Source organism: Glycine max, chromosome 1 (genome assembly GCF_000004515.6).
Source record: "Glycine max cultivar Williams 82 chromosome 1, Glycine_max_v4.0, whole genome shotgun sequence".
NCBI classification, from domain to species: Eukaryota; Viridiplantae; Streptophyta; class Magnoliopsida; order Fabales; family Fabaceae; genus Glycine; species Glycine max.
In genome coordinates, this window is record NC_016088.4 from 9,457,059 (window position 1) to 9,476,818 (window position 19,760).

Here is a 19,760-nt window from a genome sequence, read left to right on the forward strand (position 1 = left end):
GATGTTGTCGCCTGGTTTTGTTCCATGCACAATAAGTCTAAGAACTACTTGAAAGGAATTATTAATAGGTCAGTTGTAATTTGTAAGACATTTAATTTATCATTTGTAAGATATTTTAATTGTACAATATGCATGCATGTTTCTCTTACCCAGTGCTTTGAAGGGATTCAATGATATTCAAGGAAGTAAGTCCAAGGCTACTGCTAAATGCATTCTAGTTAAAGTAAGTCATTTAAACAATGGTTAATGTCTTAAAAATTACATTTTATTACCGTGTACACTAATATTCAATTAACTTTGAATATCTTATTGAATTTAGTGTAATAAGCAAAGAGGAAGCATTGAGTGCGGCTATTGTGTGATGCATTGGATGTCAACGATAATCCTAGGAGATTTCAAGGATAATTGAGAAATGATAATTGTTTTCTTCAAAACTAATTTCATCTTTTATACTTGTTATTATTTATACTGATTAAGTTATGTTTTATTATATCGTGCAGTATTTTACTGATCCAAGACCATTGGAACCAAAGAGATTAAAGACAATTTGTATTCGGTGTGCAAGATGTTATCTCAGAGTTAAAAATGAAACACTGGGTGTTTAAGGAATTTTACAATTTTATAAATAGTTTAATTAGACTTGATTATAGTAGATGATTTTATGTATTGACAATATTGTTTTCTTTAACTATTTCTTATAATTGATAGTAATTATTCAATAATAATATAAAAATTTGTCATGTGAAACTACTTGGATTTGTCGCAACTTACAAATTTTATAAAAGAGATTGTCTCCACAGGGATTGGAGTTACTCAGTTTCTCTGGAAAAAAGTAAACAGTTCAACAGTTATATACAAAAAATTCAATCAAAATATCATGGGTTTAACAAAAATAATGAAAATAATGAAAGTAACGAAATAACGAAAATCACAGAAACAACGGAATTAGTGCGTCAGAAATACATAAAATTACAAAAATAACTAAAACAAATTTAATTAATTCAAGAAAAAAGTAGGATTGGATTTCATCTTTCATATCCTGAGTATCCAAATAACATTAATGCATATGAATCATTTTCTAACATTACTGATGCACACACCCCGAATCGATTCCTCACATTCGAGAATCCTAAGAATATTTACCAAATATTGATTCATCGCATATGAAATAAATATCCCAACACTAGAATCATAATCTCGTACTATTTGCAATTAAATGTTATGCTCTATTGCTAGCAACGTAACATAAAAAGTAATTTCATTCAACTCAAATTCTAAGAGTACTTTCCCGTCAAACTTAAAATCCAATTTCATGAAACTAGTGATCAAATAGAATCAAGCATTTCAAGCAAAATGAAATCACTAGTAATGAGTAGAAAAGATTCATACACATATATAATATCCAAAGAGATACATACGAGTACGAAGATTACGTCTAATCCATTGGAGAAACTAGCCGATCATTGTGTAGAGCACAAGATCAATAGAAGAAATGGTGAAGGATGCAATCCACAACCACTTCTCTACAGCTTCAGCTCCACTTTTCTCTCTTCTCTCTCCAAGCTTCGTGGGTTCTTCCTTCAAGTTTTGCACCGATTCTCTTCTCTTCCTCTGGTTTGCATGGCTTTTATAGAAATTAAGCCAAGAGGTGCTAGACCAACTCTCCCAAGAGAGTTGATTGCTTAAGTATGAAAACACTCACTCGCCCAGGCAAATTGTTTGCTTATGTTTGAAGAAACTTCACTAGTCCAGACGAGTTGGTTGCTAGCCTGGGCGAATGATACTCCGAAATATTGTAAAAATGACCCTTTTTCCCTTCATCTTGGGCTTGGTTTCTATATCTAACAAACTACCATCAAAACATAAGGAATGCATGGATGAATCTTCCATATTTAAACAAAAACATTAATAAATGTACAATATATAAAACAACTAGAATTAAGGGAAGTTTATAAGAAAACTATTACAATCAAAAGATAAGTGCAAACATTTTAATCCCAAAAATAACTAAAATATGACACTTATCAACTCCACCAAACCTAGAATTTTTCTTGTCCTCAAGCAAAGTATAGAAATAAAACTACAAATAACAATTGTATAAGTATAATATAAAAAAGCTTCAATATTTCTACACCGAAAACTATGAACATGTTTTGTAAGGAATCAACCTCCAAACTGATCAGAACAACATTTTTCAAAATGCAACAATGAGAAATGAAAGCACAAAGATGAAATTCACAGAAACAAATGAGATGTAGATCAATTTGCATTTTGTTTCTAAAGAACATCAAAGAAAACACCTGATTCACTTAGACAGAGGAAAACCTCTCAAAGCTGTATAATTCTCACCCATGTAAATGTTTCATTTCAATTCCAATCACTGATATGTCATAAATCAATTTTGCAAATCATTTCCCATAAAATCAAAGATAAAGTACATAATCATTATGGATCATTAGGGCTTTTAGGGTTGGACCTGGCTTTGAAAAAAATCTTGGTTTTTCTAGGTATTCAAAAATACCTTGAGAATAGGAAAGCAACATTAAAACAAGCTAGCAATTCAAATGAATCATCACTTTCTATCGCTTCCCTTTACAACAACTCTGTACAGCTCATAACATAATGTACATAATTCAAACACTTATTTATTAAAAAAGAACATGTTTCCTTTTTTTTCTTTTCTATACAATAATTAAATACTTAATTTACCGCAATACCCTCATTTAAAAACAAAGTATCTACATCACATTAGCCACCAAATGATTGAAATCCCCAACAAAACACCTTTGTTCTCCTATCCTAAGGTAAGGTAGGAAACTTTTATCCTAGGTTAGTGTTCCAACAAAATATGAAGTGTTTGGCTTAAAGGGCTTGCAAATGGTAAAACAATTTACATTGGGATAGCTTTTTGGCTAGTGGCTTAAAATGTATGGAAAGAAAGAATGCCTAAATCATATCCATGAATCATATGTTATGACAATTAGAAATTCATGCAAAAACAACAGTAGAACATATCAATGGGGACACTCAATCTAAAATTTGTGGTTGCACACAGTCACTAAAGCTTAAGGCATGTTTCCATGTTCAAATCAAATCAGTGTTTTGAAAGTTGTTCTTTTATCAAGTCCATGCAAAAACATATGAATTCATTTGGTATTTGAGAAAGTCATTCATTGTTTTCATTCTCAATGGTTCCAAAAATCATTTTGTTGTGTTCTGATCCAATCAAAAGTAAGTTAAAAAAACACTAGTTGCTAATTCTTTCCAAAGCATATTATGTCCAAGATTTTCTTTTTTGTTTAAGTCCTAAAAGAGTTATATATAATCTATAACTATACTAACGGAACAAAATATACCAAAGCACGCATAAATCAGTCAAAAACACAAACTCACATAAGTTTCCAAACAAAAATCCAAAAATAGTAAATAAGGGGATAAAGTACTAAATTTTAATACATAACTGTAAACGAACATAAAGACAAGTCATGAATTTTTGAAGATAATGGTTGAGGAGCTCAGTCTCCTCCAATGAAATAATCAACAGGATTTGTCATGTCTTCATCCTCCTCTGCTCTTCTTCCTCCTGAAAAAATAGTCATGTCCCCAAGCCATGCAATGATAACTAACAAAATAGATTATACATTCAAAAACATAATTCGCGAATAAAGACTCAAAAGTAAATTTCAGAAATATAAGACATAAGATTAAAGTAACACAAATTAAGACAAAGTTTAGAAACATTGGGTTTCCTCGTAGGAGTGCTTCCATAACGTCTTTTATGTTAGACGTCCTTGTTATGGCTTAGGCTTCCTGCAATTGGACAATAGTGGTGAGCCAATGGCTTCTACTATTTCATAATCCATAATTCTTCTCTTCTTTGTAAGCAAATCCTTCATGAATTTAGCATATGTTGGCATCTACTCTAACACCTCAAAAAAAGGAATGTTAATCTGTAGTCATTTGAAAATGTATAAGAAATTCTTCTACTACCTTTCCTTATCTTTCTTTGATAGAGCATATGGATAAGGAAGATGCTCAATTGGTGGATGGTTTACTACAGCCTTACCTTTGTTAGTGGCTTGTTTCTTTAATTTCTGCTTCTCTTTTTCACTTACCACTTTCTCTTCCATTTTTTCAGTAGTTACCACTTCATCATTTTCTCTTTTTCTTTTTCAGCTCCTTCTTTATTCTTTTTCTCACCATTATCCTTCAAACCAACCACAGTCCCCCACCTTGTTGTAATTGAATTACATTGTTTCTTTGGGTTAACTTGTGTGTTTGTTGAGAAAAATCCACTTCCATGCTTAGAAAGTTGTATTGCAAGTTGTCCAACCTAAACTTCAAGATTTTTAATGGAAGCCTCAATGGTCTTCTAGTTTATGATGGACATCTGCATAAACTAAGTTAAAGTATCTTCCATCTTTGACATTCTATCCGGCTGAGCTTGTTGTTGTTGTGGCCCATATTTGAAAGACTTGCGTAAGAGTTGTTAGAAGAACTTGCAAAAGAAGTGTTAGTGGGACCAGAATATGCATTATTATTTTGTGGCCTCCAACCATAAGGCTTATTTGAACCTGACCCACCTCTGTAGCCTTGGTAGTTTCCTTGGAAGCTCTGTTGAGGTCTGCCTTGGTTCTATAAATAATGGGCTTACTCTTCTTGTTGGCAATCACTAGGTGCTGAATAGTGGCCATTTTGATGGTCACCACCACAAAAGTCACATCTCAGAACTTGTTAAACTTGATGAGCTTGGTCTGTTTTCTATGATCCAACATTTTGAAATTGTTGAGGAGGTTGGCCTATATGTTTAGCTAAGGCCTTTATTTCTTGAGTCAAGAATTTGTTTTGAGTCAGAAATGCATTTTGAGTATCCAACTCCATTATACCCTTTCTTTGAATAGGACGCCTATCATGGTGACTCTGACAATAATTGGTTGAAATGGAGTCAATGATTACAATTGCTTCCTCAGGGCTCTTAGACATCATAGTACCTCCAACTGAGGCATCGAGAATCATTTTTGTTTAGGGTCTCAAACCATTGTAGAAGATATAGTTATGTAGCATCATCAAAACTATGGTTTGGGCACCTTCGCAACAAAGTCTTGAATCTCTCCCATGTTTCATAGAGAGGTTCGTCAAACCTTTGGGAAAAAGTAGCAATGGCGAATTTTTTACTGATCAATCTAGATGTAGGAAAGAACCTTGCAATGAATTTTTCCTCCACTTCTTCCCAAGTGTTGAGACTTTTGTTTGGATGTGATTAGAGCCATGTCTTTGCCTTACCTGTTAATGAGAATGGGAAAGCTCTGAGGTAGATAGCTTTAGCATCTTTGTCAGAAGCTCCCATGGTACCACATAGTTCCATGAAGGTAAACAATTGTGTGTATGGATCTTCATCATCCATTCCAGCAAAAGGATGTGTACTAATCAGACTAAGCAATGTTGGTTTTAACTCCACAACCTTATTACTGAAAGGATGAATGACTATGTTATTGTAATACTTTGGTTCTTGTTGGTAAGCATATTCATCAAGAGTCCTTCTTGGTGGTTTATTTCCACCTCCTTCTCGATCAACCATGTTATCAATTACAAATGGCTTTTTAGTTGAAGGATAATCAGTAGAAGAACATTCACATGATGGCTTATTTGTTGTTTGTTTCTTTTTCTTCTTGTTCTTCCTTTTAGTCTTGGTAATTTCCAGATCAAATAGCGATTTATCTTCAGGAAATTTACCTCATATAAAGGAAAAAGAACAAACTACAATAAACCGTAAGAACCAAGGTTAGCGAAAATAAAATATAACAGGAGAGAATTTATACAAAATCAAAATAAAAGAAATAAATACAAAATTAAGGAAAATAGTCTATCTAACTGAAAATTTAAATCCGAAAGAACTGTGTGGGTGACTCAAGTCCCCGACAAAGACGCCGGAAACTTGTTAGACTATTGGCAAACATACCAATGTTGTCCTAGATTACAAATATTATAAAAGAGATTGCCTCCCCAAGGACCTGAGTTACTCAATTTCTCCCAATAAAAGTAAACAATTCAATAGTTCAATACAACAAATTCAATCGAAATATCATGGGTTTAACAAAAGTAATGAAAATAATGAAAGTAACAGAATAGCAGAAATCACAAAAACAACAAAATTAGTGCTTCGGAAATATGTAAAATTACGGAAACAATTAAAATAGATTTAATTAATTCAAGAAAAATGTAGGATTGGATTTCATCGTTCATACCCTCAGTATCCAAATAACATTAATACATATGAATAATTTTCTAACATTACTGATGCACACATTAAATCACCCCAAATTGATCCCTCGCATTCGAGAATTTTAAGAATATTTACCGAATATTGATTTTTTGCATATCAAATAAATATCCCAGCATTACAATCATAATCTCATGCTATTTGCAATCAAAATGTTATGCTTTATTCCTAGCAACGTTACATAAAGAGTAAATTGTTGGATCAAGTGGCCTTGGAATAATTAAGAGGGGGGAGGGGGTTGAATCAATTATGAACGTGTCTTGACTAATCATAAATTTATCGTTCTTAATGTTACTAGACTCAATTAGGCTTTACTACTAAGTTATGAGAAAGTAAAGAACAGAAACAATAACTTAGACAAAAAGTAAAGCGGAAATGAAAAGTTCACAGCGAAAATTAAAGAGTGTAGGGAAGAAGAAGACAAACACAAGATTTATACTGGTTCGGCAACAACCCGTGCCTACATCCAGTCCCCAAGCAACCACCGGCTCTTGAGATTTCTAATAACCTTGTAAACTCCTTTACAAGCAAAGATCCACAAGGGATGTACCCTCCCTTGTTCTCTTTGAACAACCAAGTAGATGTACGCTCCACTTGAACTGATCCATAAGAGATGTAACCTCTCTTGTTCTCAGTATTACAACCCAAGTAGATGTACGCTCTAGTTATACCACAAAGGATGTACGCTCCAATGTGTTAAGACAAAGAATTCTTAGGCGGTTAGTCCCTTGAATCTTTGTAAGGGGAAACAAAAGCCAATGAACAGGCAATTAGTCTTCCGGTCATATCCGCTAGGTTGGTGCAAACCAACCGACAGGCATCATGCACAGAAAAATCAAACTTCCAATCATCATCCAGTGCACCTTCAAATGGTACACCGTCACTAGACAATTGGGTCAAATCATAGAAGAGGGATTGGTCAATGACCATCTTTATCCCATAGACCTCAGAAATCAAGGTACTTTCTTGAATTTCAAGGTTAGAATAAAAGACTTTTACCAATTCAGAATACACAGGCAGTTTTAAAGACATAAAGGGAATGAGATTTGAGTTATGAAATGCTTGAATGCATTCGAAACTCTCATCAGAAAAGAAATCCATATCTATGAACTTAGCGTCAATGATAGAACGAGAGGAGAAGAGGTTTATGTACCGTGTATGTTGTTCTTCCGATGAGAATAATGAGGATGAGGAAATGGAGGAAGGAATTGGAGTATCTTAAGCCTCGAAGTGTTGTTGGCTTCTACTCGAAGAACCTTTGTGCTTCTTTGATGGTTCCTCCATTTGAGAGACTTATTTGAAATTTCAATCGGTTTAAATGAAAGAGAATGAAAAAAGATGAATTTTGGGCTTTGTGAGACGTGATTTGGATAAGAAATGAGTAAGTTATGGCATAAAGAAATTTAGGAATAAGGGTTTCGCGAGAGAGACGAAGTTGCAGTTTCGTGTATTCTGAAATTTGAATTTATAAGCACCAGGGACGCGTTGTAGTTTATTACATCTTTTTGGTAATCGATTACACTTAGCCTGCCTCACTGTAATCGATTACATATTGTAGTAATCGATTACCAGAGAGTATTTCAGCAGAACTAAGTGCTGAAAGAATTCTTAGGGTGAAAGGATTTGAAAAAGGGTCAAAATACTTTATATTTAAAAAGTCTTATATAAAATAAATGTATAAATCATAATAAATTTTTGAAAAAATTTATGAATGACTTTTTAAGCATGTAATTCACATATCATACAAAAAATCATGCAATAATCATAGACATCATTAAATAAAAAAAAAACTTCATGCTTTTAAAAAAAACTCAATCAAACATATAAGCAAATATTCACAATAGAAAACAATCAAGACAAACAAATAAAATTTTTTTAGTCATCATATATCAAGTTAATTTAGAAGAAAATTTTCAACCTACTTAATTTAAAAGAAAATGGTTTTGATGTTACCTTTTTCATGATGTAAGTGCTTAGATCTTCAAACATGGAAGTCAGACGTTTGCTTTTTGCTTAATCTTCTTGAGAGATGTTCTCATCACTCTCATAGTCTTTGGATAGAAGGTTGATTTCCTTCTCCGAACCATCAGATGAGTCATTGTCATCCCAAGCAATATATGCCTTCTTGGATCTTCTTTCTTCATGGTTTTTCTTCTCATTCTTCTCTGGCCATGATTCATTTGTGGGGCAGTGTGCCTTTATGTGACCGGGTCGATTACACTTATAGCATTTAAGTGTTAGGGAACCTTCTTGAGATCTCTTGCCATTGTCGAAGTTATGGGGTCTCTCCATTCTTCTATTTTTAACAAATTTATGAAACTTCTTCACAGAGAGTGAAAAGTCCTCTTCATCATCAGATTCTTCTTTTTCTTCTTCTTCTTGCATTGAGGAGGAGGCTTTAAGTGCTATGCTTCTTTTCCTTTTGTCGGTCTCTTCATTTTTGATTGAGACGTTGAAGTTCCATTTCATGTTCCTGCAGTTTGCCAAAAAGAGTGGCAAGAGACATATAAGAAAGATCTTTACTTTTAGAAATGACAGTTACCTTGGGCTACCATTCCCTACTTAAGCATCTCAAAACTTTATTAATTAAATCTTCATTAGGAAAGGTTTTTCCTAAGGAGGCAAGGTGATTTACTATGTGTGTGAATCTTTTTTGCATGCTTTGGATGTTCTCATTAGTGTTCATCCTAAATAATTCATATTCATGTGTAAGGGTATTGACTCTAGATCTTTTCACATCAGTGGTGCCTTCATGTGTAAGTTGGAGAGTACCCCACATCTCCTTTGCATTTGAACAATTAGACACTCTAAAATATTCATCTATTCCTAGGGCAAAAGTAATAATGTTTTTGGCTTTAAGATTATATTGGATTCTTCTTCTATCCTCTTCAGTCCATTTATCTCTAGGTTTTTCTGTTGTTGTGCTTGTGCTTGCATCTACTATGGTGGGTACATAAGGTCCTATTTCTATTGCTTCCCAAATGTTTAAATCTATGGCTTCAATAAAGATTTGCATTCGGGTTTTCCAATAGTGGTAACCCTCAACATTAAAGATAGGTGGCCTATGGATGGAGTTTCCCTTGGGAAATAGAGAATTTGAGGAGGCCATGAATCTTGAAGTTGTGAAACTTTTCTCAAGAAACCTGCTCTAATACCACTTGTTGGATCAAGTGGCCTCGAAATAATTAAGAAGGGGGGTTGCATTAATTATGAACGTGTCTTGACTAATTAAAAATTTATCCTTCTTAATGTTACTAGACTCAATTAGGCTTTACTACTAAGTTATGAGAAAGTAAAGAACATAAACAATAACTTAGACAAAAAGTAAAGAAGAAATGAAAAGTACACAACGAAAATTAAAGAGTGTAGGGAAGAAGAAGACAAACACAAGATTTATACTGGTTCGATAACAAGTTGTGCCTACATCCAGTCCCCAAGCAACCACCGGTTCTTGAGATTTCCAATAACCTTGTAAAATCCTTTACAAGAAAAGATCCACAAGGGATGTACCCTCCCTTGTTCTCTTTGAACAACCAAGTGGAAGTACGCTCCACTTGAACTGATCCACAAGAGATGTACCATCTCTTGTTCTCAGTATAACAACCCAAGTAGATGTACGCTCTACTTGTACCCCAAAGGATGTACGCTCCAATGTGTTAAGACAAAGAATTCTTAGGCGGTTAGTCCCTTGAATCTTTGTAAGGGGAAACAAAAGATATCTCATAAATTAATTCAGTCAAATTCTAAGAGTACTTTCCAATCAAAATGAAAATCCAATTTCATAGAACTAGTGATCAAATAGAATCAAGCACTACAAATAGAATGAAATCACCACTAATGAGTAGAAAAGGTTCATACATATATAAAATATCAAAAGAGATACAGAAGGGTATGAAGATTACATTTAATCCTTTGGAGAAACTAGTTGATCATTGTGTAGAGCACAAGATCAACAAAAGAAATGATGAAGGATGCAATCCACCACTACTAGAAAATATAATTTTAACATCGTTAGAATAACATCAGTTCTATAGAAAACCGATGTAAATGAAAATGTATGGCATAATCGTAAATAATGTGATTTCGTTAACATCGGTTATCAGAAAACACCGACGTTGTGTTATCTTATTTATAATACTTTTTCATGCTTCTCGCGCTCACTCTAACTCTCACTCTCTTTCTCTATGGCGCTTTAGTCTTGCTCTCACTCTCTCCCTTCAATCTCACAATAGTCCTCTCCCTCACGACTCTGACTCACCACCATCACTCACGAAGGTGCTCCCCCACATTCTGCTGCGACGCCATCACCGCTTCACCCGCGTTCTACTGCGACGCTGTCAACATTTCGTCTTCTCAATACCTCGCGACTTCCTCCCAGTGTTAGTACCTGAAAATGTGCTCTCTGAGCAATGCCTTTGCTTCGTGTCTAAAATTGTGCATTCTAAAAATGTGTTGGTTGACCTGAAAATGTTGCTATTTTTTTTAAAAAAAATTATGCTTTCTAAAAGTGTTGTTTTTTTTCTTGCTTTTTAGTTATGCTCGTGGAAGTTAAAGTATGCTTGTGTTTTTAAGTTATGGTAGTGCATCCTTTTGTATATAGTTGTGGCCTTGTGGGTTATGTATATGGTAGCAGCTTCATGTACATGATATGAGGTTAATGGTTGTTCTTTGTAAAACTCTTTGGTGGAACCCTTCTGTTTCTATAATGTTGCATATATGGTGGTTTTATAAAATTTTCATAAGTGACAATGTACCTAATACATAACAGGTCATATGAAGCTCTAGTAGTCATGGTAGTTAGTTGTACCAATAGTTACAATTTTGTTGCATTAGCTGGTCTCAATCAATTAAGATGTATAAATTAGATGATAACCAATCATGTTATCATGTTTTTTGGTTGTTGGTTTTCTTCCATATGTGGTATAGTACTTAAAAGATACCACTGCTTTAAGCAAATCTATGGTTCTTAAAATAGAAAAAATGAGCATTTTTTACCAATGCGCACACTCCTTTTCTTTTATCATCATCTTTGAATTAATCCATAAAATAAGCATTATTAGTATTCTAGTATTTTACTTTTTGCTACAAATAGTTATACTACTCATTTAATTTTAATTGGCATGGAGCTTTATGAATGGTTCAAAGAAAACAAAAAGATTAGTGTTCTAGTATTAGTGTAAGAACAAATTTGTCATACAATTGTATACTAAGCTTATTGAGATGTTATTCTTTTTATATGTTTATTTATGCTTCACCATTTAATAATAGTAACTTTTATATTGTAATGGACTTTAGAAACGATGAATGAAGATCAAAATAATTGGAATGAAATGGCTAAGACAATGATGAAGATTAACAGAAAACCAGAGGAAATGTTCAACATAGTTCATATTAAGGATCGGGTTAGGAATTTCAAGACTATTCTCAAATAAGCATGACATGACATAACACATTAGTATTGGTTATATTAGTTTACTTTAAATATAGCCTTATGGTGAAGTGAGTAGGTCTTTTGCTGTAAGATGGAAGGATTAACTAGAGCATACTTGGAATCTGCTAGACATTAATGACAACATGCACTCTGTTACATACAACCAAGATCTGGTGAACCCAACTATACTGGCTGGATGGACAGAATTCAAGGATTTCTATGAACTCACAGGAAATCATCAAGTGACCATGACCCATTTTGAACAGAGTGTTTTCTTTCTAACCATCTTCAAAAGCAGCACTCAACTAAAAGCTTATCCTAAATGACACTCCTTGTACCACCAAATTTCTAACTCAGTCACTTTTAAAGTCCTCTTGAATGAGTATAAAGTGACTTGCAACAATTTGGTGAGTAACTTAGCACTATATATAATCAGTACAAAAGCACATTTGTCTGTCAAATTTTAAAATCATATACATATCTAAGATGAACTTAATGTTAATTTCAGGATGTGTCGAGTACCATGTACTCATTTATGAAAGGTGCAAGATTCACCCATCTGAATTTGGAAGAGATTACAAAAAGCAGGATTGTTTATAATCATTGGAGGAAGTTTGCAAAAATTGGCTATGGATGGAGGACTCTTGCACAATCACAATATTTGGAAGTTGGAACTCAAATTACCAGATGCAACAACTAACTTTGTTTTTTTTATTTGTTTGTAATTTAAGTACATTATTCTATACTAATATCTGTAAATTTTTGTTTATAACTCTTGGTGATATATTTTATGGGAAATGATGCTTAGAATGTTTCTGCTAGGAATCTTTTTGTCAACTTATCGTTTTGTGCATAGACAATTTATTATATAAAATATATTGCATATTCTAATTTTATTACATTTAGTTTTCATTTACTTCTTTTCAAGGATGACTTATGTTTATTTTTAGAGTTTGTACAACTTTGAATGATAAGCTATGCTATGTATAATTACAATTGGTAATTAAAAAAACAGACAAGATATTAAAAGAAAATCCAAAATACAACATTGATTTTTAGAAAACTTGATGTTTTTGAGCAAAAACATTGATTTTTTTAAAAACTAATGTTGGTGAGCAGAAAACAACATTTGTTTTTCGGAAAACCAATGTTGTGTAGTTTAGTTTAACATCGGTTTTAAAAAATCGATCTTAACGTTGATACTTTTAACATCGGTAATTTCAACATTAGTTAATAACCAATGTTAAAAGTTTTTAATAACTGATGTTAAAAGCCTATTTTCTTGTAGTGCACAGTCACTTCTTTGCAGCTCTAACTGTACTTTTCTCTCTTCTCTCTCCAAGCTTTGTGGGTTCTTCCTTTTAATTCTACACTGATTCGCTTCTCTTCCTTTAGTTTGCATGGCTTTTATAGAAATTTAGCCAAGAGGAGCTAGAGCAACTCGCCCAGGCAAGTTGGTTGCTTAAGGCTGAAGACACTCACTCGCCCAGGTGAGTTGTACTCACCCTAGCGAGTTGTTTGCTTAAGTTTGAAGAAACTTCACTAGCCCATGCGAGTTGATTGCTAGCCTAGGCGAATGATACTCTGAAATATTGTAAAAATGACCTTTTTGCCCTTCATCTTTGGCTTGGTTTCTAGATCTAATAAACAATCATCAAAACATAAAGAATACATGGACGAATCTTCCATATTTAAACAAAAACATTAATAAATATACAATATATAAACACTAATACAAAATGTACATTCAACGTCATCAGTTTAACATCAGTTATAAGAAAAACCAATGTTAAACTACTCACGGTGGCATTTCCGTAAATAAAAGGATATCATTAACATCGGTTTTTCTTATTAGCATAATGTTAACAACGATTTTCCAAAAACCAATGTTATTAGTTAATAGTTAGCACCAGTTTGTTTAAAAAAATGATGTTGTTAGTTCATATTAACATCGGTTTTTGAAAACCAATGTCGTGGATTGCGTGAAGAACATCGGTTTTATTTGGGTTTTTTATAATAAACTCTGGCACCCAAACCCTAGACATTGCAAACTTACTCCCTTACTCACTCTCACAGTGCTTCCACTCTAGGATCTTGGTCTCACTCTCATGATCACTCGCAACTCTCCGCGGCGGGCAAGGGCTAGTACAAAGCGCATGACCTGAGCAAGGAGAAGCCGAGTGTACATGGTGTGCTACAAGTACGGGCTCTCAGGTGGTGCTCCCCATTGCCGAGCGCGAGACCCTTCTCCCCAATCTCCATGCCAAGCCTGTTCGCACCGCCTTTGGAATTGTCGTTGTCCTGGACTTGTCGAAGTTGCACCGATGCCCACACATCGCTGCCATCGGCAACATCTACGTCTATTGCTCCAAGGAACTGTAACTTGCCTAGTTGTGGACTGGGTTCGTCCTCGGACTGGACCCAGACATCCGTGGTCAATGGCTTGAAGAAGAAGCTAAAGGATTTGCAAGGTTGTTTCATCAGAGTACTGCGAGACCATCCATGGCCACGAACCAAAAGCAGCCACCAAGGACGTCAAGATTGACCTCTTTGAAGACGATGACGATTTTGAAGAGTTTGAAATCAACGAAGGTAAATCTCATTCTTTCTGCATGCAAATCTTGTTACCTCTGTTTCAATTTTTGTTTCGTTTATTTTTCCCAATTTTTTAGACACGTTTTATCTTTTGAATTGACATTTGTTTATTTTTCCCAATTTCTTGGCTTGTAAAAAATAGAACTTTTAATCGAACCAGTAAGTATTATTCGGTTTCGTTTGAACACTTCTTCAAATCTAAAATTTGATGTTAATACCAAATTTGAAATAATCAAGTGGAATTAGCTAATCAGCGAAGTCCCATAACTGGCTTTTTATATCATATTTCTAACATACACCACCACGGATTTGAACTCAAAGAATTAAGGTTTCACTTTAATTGTTGTTTTCTTTTTCTTCTCTATTTATTCTGCTACCTATGTTCTATTTTACTGTTAAAGATGTTTATGGGTAAGATTGGAGCCAGCCAACCAACCAGATAATCCAAACTATATGTTTAATAAATAATTGATTATTAAAAAGTAAGTCTAGCTGACTCTATTTACTAAAATTCAATTTATTGGTTATTTTAATGAGCCTCTTGTCTTTGCAAAAATGTAAGTGGGTTCAGCTAGGCATTATGTTTTGTATCAATGTAAATGAGGAATTATTGAAGCATGTGGGTGGAATGGAATATAGTTTTCTCTTAGTCCTTGGGAGACAGACCATTTGTCCTCTTTGCCTTTAAATATTTTCTTACTTTCTGCAGTAGTAACGTCCGAGTTTTGCATTTCACTAATTGATTCATTATCCCTTGAATAATTTTTATATCATCATTCATCTACACACCTTACCCTATGTTTGATTAACAGACACTAAGTTGATTGGATGCTAGCATAGATAATTGTGATTCAAGACTTAACAATTCTACTCATGGTGATCTTGACTTGGAAATCATTGAGAACTTCAGCTAGTAAGCATAGATTCTTCATAAGTACATGGTTATTCAGAGGGAAATTTTTTTTACCTGTCAATTTGGAAGCCATTTACTGTATTATGTTCAGGAAAATATAGCTTCATACTTTTCTTCATAAAAAAATCCCATATCCATTAAAAGCATTGTTCTCATTGAAATTCCAAGGTTAATGAGTGCTTAGTGTGATACTTACATATAACCTACCATTGAAAGTTTACCTGCGAGAATAAAGGTCTATATGTGTGAAATGTTAATTTGTTATTTGTTGTTGTTATATAATTTATTTGAATTTACTATTTGTTTAAATTCCTACATATCAATAATTTGTAAAGATGCATATTTGAAGTCCTTAGAACCTCTTGTTTCTGGATGAAAAGGAAAAAGTGTTCCTAATATGGCGCTTGTCGTTGTTGTTTCTTGATCCATATAGAATGAAGAGAGTTTACTACTAATTGGTGAGAGTGAGGGAGTGATGTGATGACATTATATAGTAAGTATATGTGTGTGACCAAGGTCGAGAAATTAAATGAAGAAGAGGTAAGGTTCGTTGTAGTTACTACTATACCTTTGTTTGGCATTATTGAATCTATGTGATGTCACACCAATGACTTGGATTTATTTAAATACTGCCATTAATTAATAAATTCTACTATATATTTCCCATGTGTTGTATGTAATTTTTTGTTATTTTTAAAAATGGCGATTGACGTTAATTTTTTTCATCGTTCCTTATTTTTATTAGAGCTTTTGTTTTTTTTTTTTTCTTTTAAAGAAGGGCACCATATAGTCTAAGCTTGTTGTCAAAAACTGATCAAAGAGTTGGTGAGTGTAAATGAAGCTAAGAGCTACGTGGTATAAAAGAAAAATAAAGTGAATGAAGCTAAACAGAAAAGTAAGGGTAAAAAAGTTCCGAATCTAGTGGTACTAGTTTAAAATTAACCTTATTAAGTGAAATTTTGCGGATGCTACTCTCGTTGCAATAAAACTCAATTAGTTTTTAGTATCCCTTTTTGCTTATGTCTGAGTTTCTATATGGATGTCATTTTACATCCAATTTTAAATCGCGTTTCATACTCCTCACCTTAAAAAACAATTGGCAGACTTGTAAAAACATAATGATGTATTTAGAACCATTGGTTGACACTAAGTTGGTGAGTCTAACTAGAAGATAAAATTTAAACAGAAATTTAAGAAATTCGAGAAATATTTGATTACGTAATTAAGAAAAAGTTAAAGGTTGATAAATTAATTAATTAAATAATTAATTAAAAGTATTTGATAAAAATAAATGTAAAACTAGTTAATAAATATTTGATATAATACAACACTAAAGAAATATTTAATTTATCAATCTAAACTTAAAATTTAGTAATTATATATATAAAACTCATTCATTTTTATTGTGAATTTTGTCTTGCATAATTTATACAGTGATTTATCATTTTCCCATGGATATGATATTTAGTTGAGAGAGCAAAATCTTATCCCAAACCCACTCCAACAGGTAGTATTTTTCAGGTTTATTTTTGGGTAGGATAAACAAGTCTCTAGGGGGTATTTTTCTTCTCTATGCAACCTTTAGTCTCTACGAAGCTGCTTTAAAGTGTGAATCATCTTTAGTTTTGACATCAATCAGTCATTCTCAGTAGGTGTACTGTTGCACTTATTTTTAGATCTTTTATATTTTAGGATATTGATGTTTTGAATGGGATAACATGGGGTGATGAGTAAAAGTAGATATTTGGTAAGATTCAATCTTCTAACTTAATTAATTATTAACTTAAAGTTTGTTATTTAAGCATATTATTTTCATTATGAAATTACAGTGAAATCATAATCATAAATGTAAATGTACATATTATGCTTATCTCTAATAAGGTGCAACTTGGATAATAGCTAGGTATGCCTTAGAAAGCTAGATCTTTATAATGGCACACTAAAATGAAATATATTTTTCTATCTTATTCAATATTAACAGTAAACTATGTTATTATCTTATTCAATATTCAACTTGGATAATTAGTTTACTTAACATATACTCTTAATATGACTTATACAGTGACTAGGTTGCAATTTTCATTTTTAAAATGAAAATATCAATAACTTATAAAAATAACAAGTGCTTGGTGGACCAATATTGTTTAAAAAACATTAGTTACTTGTCTTGCCTAAGTAATTGTCCTATTTTAAGTTTTAGTTTAAAAAAATCTAATTTTTTACTTATTTTGTGGTAGGATATATATGTAAGTTGAAAATGAGTAATATTTATATCTTATAGTTTGATAACTATATTTTAAATTTGTTTCTAGATTAATATTATGAGATTGTAAGTAATGTGATATTATAATGAAAATAATATATTTAAATATTTTAATTTAAAATTAATATTTTTTATAAATTGATTTTAGTGGGTTTATTGAAAAACAAATAAAATATTAATTTTTTTTATAAAAAAACATCGGTTGATTTAAAATTGATGTAGAAAGTTCCCTTATAACATCGATTTTGACCAAAACCGATGTCGGAAGAACATTCAACATCAATTTTGCCAAAAATTGATGTTGTATATGCACTTTCTACTTCGGTTTGGCCTAAAACTGATATTATAAAGGTACTTTCTATATCGATTTTCTTAAAACTGATGTAAAAAATGTTTCAAAATACATAATTCAACATCATTTTTTAAAAAATTGGTGTTGTTATGCACCTTACAATATCAATTTTGATTAAAATCGATTTTATTTTTGTTTTTTCTTTTATATATTTCTTATTGTATGACATTGATTTTCGTAATAACCGATTTCGTGTAAAGTATGTTAACATCAATTTTTTGAAAACCGATGTTAATGTTGATTAAATTAATGTCGATAGTTTCAACATCGGTTAAAAACCGATGTTGAAACTAAAAAATAACCAATATTAAAAACTTATTTTCTAATGGTGAAAATAACTAGAATTAGAGTTTATAAGAAAATTATTATAATAAAAAGATAAGTATTAATACGTTAATCCAAAAAATAATTATTATATGACACTTATGACTTCCTAACCAATGAACTGGGGACTACTTGACCAAACGGAGTTCATAAATGTGCTGGAAGATTCATTATCTACGAATATTAAAGGATATCCATCCAATCCAACCAATTTATTATTTTTTTTATGTTTATAACTAGATGGATTGGGTGATTAGTAAATGCATGGATTGAATAGTCACTCCTATAAGTATTCTAAGATTACTTTAGAAAATGGCATATTTAATATTGGCCTGTCATTACAGCATAAATGGATGCAGGTATATATATAATGCGGTGACCTGTACAAACAAATGTTCACATCAGCACATACACTTCAAAATCAATAGGAAAAACTGTAAAGATGCTTACACAAAAATATCGAAGATGTTTACATATTTCATTACAATTTGTTTATTTTTTCTTTCGTGTGTGTGAACAAAATAAATGATCTGCACATGTATCATGGTTATAGTAACAAGTCCCAGCTCCCAAGGGTAGTAGCTGCTTAAAGACACACGGAAACCCTCGAGGATAATGGTGGAGAGAGAGTGTTGAAATTTCAACCATCTCACTTTTTTCTTCTACCTTATTCTTTAGCCGAAAATTAAGTTCTAACTTTAAAATACAGATTTGCTTCAGAAGTTGATTTTTTAGGTTTTTTTTTTTCTGGAAGACCAATATTAATTTGTGATAGTTAGTTAAAAAAATTATATTATGTTTTGTGATAGTTAGTTGAAAAAATTATATTGTGTTTTGCTACTAATTTACTTTCAAAATATAAATATCCAAATATATATATAAATCTTATCACTTGAAAATAGATGGTGGGTATATGGACTCAAATCTATGGATCGGTCTGTTTAACCCACGAATTTTGCAGATAACAAGCCTTTTTTTAAAAGAAAATTCGCATAACTATATCCAAGTTTTTCTTAGTTCGGTCCATTAAGCTAGCACATCTAGTAGTCTTTATCCATGGACATATTATTAATTTGTTATGTTAAAATTTTGATTTTTAATCTAGTGGTATATTTTAGTATGATAGATTTTAACTTAAAAAATGAAGTCAATTTTTTATTACTAATTTTATACATTTTTCACTTTTAAAAAATATTTATTTCATAAGAAATATTTTTAAATTACTATTTGGGTCCATGGATCAATTTATTTATCTGAGTTTTTATGGGCTAGATACAAATCTTGGAAAAAAGCCAATTTATTTCATGGATTGGCTTATTTGATCCGTCTAAAATGCAAGCTTCACAAGACAAACCTTAAACATACCATACCATCCTTTTATCTATCTCTACTTCAAAATCAATTTTTGCAACATTCACTCAATGGTGCACTTAATTAACAAACCCTCATCCATATACACATATTTAGAGATCAACAATATGATTATCTATCAAAAATACACAAAATCAGTGTGTGTTTGGGTAGGCGTTGACAAAAATTAGTTTTGAATGAAATTGATTTTATAATTTTTTTTTTGTTAAAATTGATTTTGAAGTAATATTA